Source organism: Pavona decussata, unplaced genomic scaffold, assembly GCF_977016875.1.
Source record: "Pavona decussata unplaced genomic scaffold, jaPavDecu1.1 SCAFFOLD_52, whole genome shotgun sequence".
In the NCBI taxonomy this organism is placed as follows: Eukaryota; Metazoa; Cnidaria; class Anthozoa; order Scleractinia; family Agariciidae; genus Pavona; species Pavona decussata.
This window is the reverse complement of record NW_028145474.1, coordinates 1,203,447-1,210,000: the sequence shown is the minus strand read 5'-3', so window position 1 is coordinate 1,210,000 and position 6,554 is coordinate 1,203,447. Positions and strand designations below refer to the sequence as shown.

General features: G+C 40.6%; 1 long non-coding RNA gene across 1 annotated transcript in view; it reads right to left on the bottom strand.

Moving 5' to 3' along the window:
* Positions 1-3,455, bottom strand: part of LOC146480819 (uncharacterized) — a 4,589-nt gene extending 1,134 nt beyond the window's left edge. Inside the window, exons 1-2 of the long non-coding RNA XR_014864593.1 lie at positions 3,294-3,455; positions 669-735 (exon numbers count right to left, since the gene is read on the bottom strand). This is a non-coding gene — a long non-coding RNA (uncharacterized LOC146480819). The remainder of the gene's footprint in view (positions 1-668; positions 736-3,293) is intronic.
* Positions 3,456-6,554: the final 3,099 nt, after the last annotated feature.

The window sequence follows — 6,554 nt, the reverse complement described above, 5'->3', positions numbered from 1 at the left end:
TCTATGATTACTGCCGCATGGATACCACCTTTGGTCCCGGATATAGACTGCAAGCAGTCCCTTTCTGGTCAGTCGAGAAGGTGCACTCACAGCGCAGCGAGACTGGAGCGGGGAGAAATAAACGAGAAGAGACTTTCCCCTTTTTCCCGCCGCTCCCCAAACCCCCCCCCCCCCCCCCCATCACCCATTTCGCGCTCGGCTATTTCGCACGACCTCTCGACTATCCAGAAAGGGACCGCTTGCAGTCTATCCCGGATAAAGTGCAGCGAAGACGTAATCAGGTGTGTTTCACGTGACAATGCTACGCGGTCCGGTACTTTTTCTGTTTCATAATAATTATACTGTTCAAAGTACAAAGTAGTATTACTTTTAACTAGTGCTGTACTCTTGATATACTTTCTTGATTGCAAAATAAAAAATGAGTTGAATACAAGCAATGACACTGGAGTCACTTCTCTGTATGACTACACAACAATCACCAAGATCCTGCGGGCGTTCCGCGTGTTTGTGAATTCGATACTGCAAGTGCGATACTAAGTTATCGATACGGTACAGCGAAGCAATGGAAACTTGTGTACTTCCTACATAAACAGTGGAAAGGCTGACACATAATAAAGAGTTATAAACTGTACTTTTTTTCGTTAGTATCTGATCACTTTTCACATTACCTTTGCAATCAGTTGTTTCGGAATGCTCCTTCACAGCTTGAAGTGAGGTTTTGTCCAGGAGCACGATCTGTGCAAACAAATATGGAATGTCAGGGGCACTCAAAAAGAACATTAAAATAAAAAACACTTTAGAGTTACCGTCAGTAAATATCAAAAATCCCACGACAGATGGGAAGATTCAGATTTCATTTTATTTCACCTAAATGTCATCTTTGGTGAACTATTTTCAAAAATCACAATTAACAGTTCCGCTGCTCTTTAGTTTTTCTAAAAATTAGAAAAGTTGAATTTACGGCTAAACGCCCGCTTCGGGACCCGGAAAAACGGGGAAATCGTTCATCTTTAGCGAGCTTGCAAACAGCAACGAGAACTACTCCCGTTATTTTATCCCGGCTGCAGGTGAATCTTTCTATTATCTCTCGTTAAGTGTAAATTGAAATGGCAAGTCGTATTTTAAATGTGCTAATTCACTGAGTTGAAGATAGGGACTTTTGAGGGTTAGATTTCGAATTGAAATTAGGGACGATTTCAGAGGTTTATATCTGTCCTAGCATATGTTTTCTGGAGCAAAAATATAGGTGAAGTCTAAGCTTAATCCTTCCTTTTCACTCGTTTAAAGTGTCATTTTTGGTCCGCTTAAACAGGGTCCCAAAGGGGTTTAGGGCTCCAGGGCTCCGGCCTTAAAAATGCAGGGCTCTAGGGCTCCACATCATCTGCTTTAGGGCTCCGGGCTCCACTCTGGTCTACAATCTTGATATGTAAAAATTCTATTTTTAACGCTAAATCAAATACACAGATAAAAAAGTCAGCAATTCCGATCAATTGTTTTAAGCCCAAGCAGCCAGTTATATTATCTCCTATTATTTAAACGTGGATTAAATATTAAACTTGTTTAAATGGAGTTGAAAGACCTGCACGACTCCAGCTGTGTGCCCATTGTCTTGATAAAAGCCTTTATAGTTTTGCTTTAACAAGCATGTCTTAAAGCGACTTTCCTTTTCTATGAGAGATCAAGGGAGGTTCCTTGCATATCTCTCTTAGTAGCAGCAAGAGACTATGAGGTAAGAGAGCGAATCCCCCATACATGCCCCTCTTCCTATGAAAATTTTTTTAATCTATTTTTGTTTGCGTTGCTATTTAATGTCGACATCTTATTGGTCAGTTAGAGTGACGTCATTTAATTTTAAACTCAATGGCGGATTATAATTTTCCAAAATAGCATGGCGCGAACTAAAAAAAGATTGAAGATAATTATCATGGGGCACAGGGATTCGCTCTCCTACCTCCTAGTCTCTTGGGATCAGGGCTCCAGTCAGTAAAATGATAGGGCTCCGGGCTCCACAGCAGAAATTTCAGGGCTCCAGGGCTCCAGGGACCCCCCCTTTGGGACCCTGCTTAAAGCAAGGCATCCAGAAAAAAAAAGTATGCAGGGTATTTTGACTAGTTCGATGGTTCACTGTCACGATTACTGGCACGATCACATAGGTGAAAAAAATCCACCCATCCAAAGTTTACGTGTTTTATTGTTTTTTGTTGTTGTTCTCAACGGCAAATCACGAAGGCGGAATTTTTTAATATTTCACTTTCTTTACAATGCCATGTCATTATTTCAAATTTTGAAAGTAACAAATATTATAAACCGACCCACCGTAAGACTCGATGTACATGACTTGCCGACATATTTTAAGCGCCCGTCATCAGTTGATGAGGCACTTTATGAATTTCCTGTCAAATCTCACCAAATTAACTATTATACTTTCGCTATCTATATCAAGGAAATATTTCAAAAGATAAGTGGCTCTATTCAAGACACCTACTGCCTTTCTATGTCGATTTACAGAGTTGAAACATAACAACAACGTATTTACATACCGCACAGACAATCACGGGTTAATTAAATTTATCGAAAATACAAAAAGAGCTTTGTAAACGTACCTACGTGCTTTTATTGGTGTTTTTTTTTTAATCCAGTCAATGGCAGACGGCTTAATTCATATATCCTATGTTCTCAGGTCGTTTGGTGGTCTTTTAAAGACATATTTTATTAAGCCAATGCAGTCACATTTCCAGAATTTTCTAGCTGTCGTCGGGTTTTACGAAAAGGCTATAGCTAGTGCTACTTCATATTTTTATCGAGGTATTTGTCTCTTCGAAAACGAAAGGAATTTGTATTCCAGTGTACGAAATTTTGTGCCGACATCTTAGGAAAGAAGACAAAAGGTTTTCTTTAAAACTACATCTGAATCTATGAGGCGAAATAAGCCAGTTCCTTCGCTTCCGAACAGATATGCACCAAAATCATCAGAACTATTGGATGGCCCAAGAATTTTTCAAAACATCCCACACGATTCTCAATTGAAGAGAATTCGACAAGTTTCGATTTATTTGACCATCTTTGAATAGTTATCAAGTTAGTGTGGAATACCTCTTTAACTGAAAAGATTGCCGATAAAACATTCCCAACGACAATTATTTGAACTGAAGCGAGGTGTTAAAAATATGTGAATCTTATCCTTCGACAAGTGCTCTAATCCTTTCCCAAAGCTCTCTCTTATCCCACCCTGCATGAAATAGGAAAAAAACTTCAATAAAATAGAGTAAGATTGATCATAATAACTCATGTACCTCGCTTGTTGCAGACATCTTGGACAAGGATATGGCAATAACTGTCCTTGTTTGGAGGCTGAATGTTATTTAAAACAGACCAGGAAAAATCAACACCCTCACTTGCGAAGAATCAAGAAAACTATGAGCAAACAGCTGATTGGAATGACATGTTATGTTCGTCGAATTCGGTGTTGTTTATCACATGATAGGACTTTGTGCTCCTATGACTCATGGTTAATTTTATGATTAAACAAACGGACTTTTGATGCAGTCGAGTGTCCCCTCACGAGAAAAGCAGTAAATGAAAAAAAACAAAATAACCATCGTCATTGTGTTCCTATTGTTTATAAAGGCTGCAACTCAACACGACAGTTTTGTCCAAATTACCAGAGCTTTTTCCTTAATCTTTTTCAACTTCAAATAACCAACAGAACGAATTGAAGACATGTTTGATCTTAAATTCACGATATTGAAAGAAAGTTTTGCCAAAAACCATGAGTCGTATTTCTGTTTACATATTTCGTTCGTGCTTTTCGTTGTTTAGCGTTTCTTGAACTCTCTACTGGGTCTGTTCACTGTGCCCCTGACGAGAATGACCGACTTTCTGAGCAGACGGAGCTATGTTTTGCTTTTGTCAATTTATGCTGTTTCTTAATTCTCTTTTTGGTGAGCTCTTTAATTTAAAATACGTGCGTAAGATTTTCAATATTTACTTAACATTAAAGTCATAGTTAGCTAGAACTAAAGCTACATCGCTTCTCACTCGTTCCGAAGCGCTGTTTAATTTGCACCAGCATATCAGAAAATCAATCCTTATAAACGTTTACGACTGCAAACAAAAGAGCTGTCCACTCGGTCGTTCAGCTTTTCAACTACTTTCGCGAGTTCGTTCACTCGGTTTCTCGTTCGCTCCTTTTCACCGGCGAGCGCTCGGTGAAAGGTTTTGATTGTTAACTCGGTCATTCGGCTATCCGTTCGCTCGTTTGCGCTTCGGATTTGTTCAGTTGTTCCTTCGTTTGCCCAGGCTTCTTGCTATACTTATGGCTGTCATGTTCCAGAGAAAGGCTTCTTCTTTCTCCACTGATCTGACTTATGGTTAATTTATGATTAAACAAAAATACAACTCTGTTATGTAACTTTAGTGAGATCTAACATTTCGATTACTAAATATAGTTTTAATGGTGACAGTCTGCCAACTGTAAAACACAACATACACATGGATCTCAAATATGTGGATTTTACATATATATTTTACGTTCATTCCTTTACCTCCACGAGCATATTTCGAATTCAATCTAGAATTCCCTGCCGGGGTTTAAACCTGCCAGCTCCGGCTCTACAGAGTGCAGCTATGTATCAAGTCCTCTTGGATAGCGACAAGTCCCCCCCCCCCCCCCCCCCCCCATTCCATCCTTAACAAGAACTTGACAACAATGAACAATAACAAAGCATTAGAGGAAACGCTTTGCATCCCTTACTAAATGTTCATAAATAAGGCAGTTTTTAGTTTTTTTAATTATTTTTCTTTTAAATAAAAGAAATTGTAGACAGGGTATAAGTCATTACGTTTTTATGTTATACGTAGACTGTTCACAGTCCCCCTATTTTTCGGCGGGATTCTCGAGTACACTTCGATAGAACCGCCGCCATCTTTGTTTGTAAAGGTGAGCGCGATCCGGGGAGAGTGTCTAAACTACCGAGGTTATACGAGGAAATCGACACCGAGGCAAAATTATAAAGAGGGAATCTCTTGGGATCGACAATTTTTTTGCGGGATCAGGGATCAAAATTCCCATCGCGTTTGGGATCAGGGAAAAAAAATTTTGGGTGAAAAAATCTGATCAGTTATAAGAAACTATACCTCGTTAGGGCCCTGCTATGTATCCAGTCCTCTTGGGTAGCGACAAGAAGCCGTTGTTAACGAGTCAGTGGGTGACTAAATTCCAATCCGATCCTACTGCGTCCTGACCCGTAACTCAAACGGCTCGATAAGTGAGCTGGATTTAGTTATCTATATCTAATTAAATTAAACTTAGTCACATACCCAGTTATGGAAACGTTTGTGACTGTTTTTATTAATACAAATTAGAAGGACAAGGACTCGGCTTAATGTTCCTTCATGTTACCCCGCTTCCGGTGAATGGACCATGTCAAACCGACATTTTGTTAATTTCCCCGCCCCTCGGGGCCAGAGCGTTGTTCTGAAATGAGCAGTAAATCCCCGCCATGTCCCGGGTGTCGGGGGGCCGGGAATTCAATTGACTGGTACATTATCTGCATATCCCGAAAGTCTCTCATGCGGCGGCATGTTCCGGCCCGTCCGTCAACGCACAGTTTGGCATCATATGATGATGTTTTCCTACGATTTTACGTTAATTCTATGATCAGTGAATATAAATATATGAAACATGTATAAACTGCGAACGAAAGACTAAGCACAAGAGACCCTCGCAGTCATCCACCGAAAGCCTGAAAAACTCAGCCCTGAACGCGATCCAGACCCATGACCCCGCTGGATGGGGTGACATTTTCACAAGTGGATTGACTAGATTGGGGTCGCACATTTTCCGATTTTTGGGGTAAGAAAATTCTATTAAGTAGGGATTCAAATTGGTCTCGGTTAAAAAGTTCAGTTGTTTATTAAATATAACAATCACCTCGCATTACATTCCGTTCTTGAAAGTAGATGCATAAAAAGAAAGTGACTTAGTTGGGATCGCGAAAATTACATTTTCCCAAAAAGTGACTAAGATGGGGTCTATAACTTGCCACAAAATAGACTATAATGGGGCAGGGGTCCTGAGAGGCCAGCGGCACATACCCAGCGAAACTAAACCCCCCCCCCCCCCCCCCGCTCCCTTCCCCCCGGGCCCATGAAATCTGCGATGAGCTCCCAGTTAGCTTTATAGCTCAGTTACTAGAACACTGCACCGGCATCGTGGAGGTCATGGGTTCGAATCCCGTTCAGGCCTGTTTGGTGGATGAACAGTGTATAATCAGACAAACAGTGAGCATTGTTAACCGGCTATTGTATAAAAGATCTAACATTCAGAGTAGTTTCGTTTCATTTCAACTGTAAAATACTGCAGTGAGCGCATCTCTAACAACCAAAAGACATAAGAAAAAGGGGAAAAAAAGAGAAAAATAAAAATTGGCCCTTGACTCGAACTTGGCTCGTGACTCGAACTTGGCTCGTGCTACGAGTAATCTCGTTACACGAAGTGACTTTGCGTCCGCTACTTCAGCAGAGGAAGCCCAGTTACTGGCCGACTAGCTTCG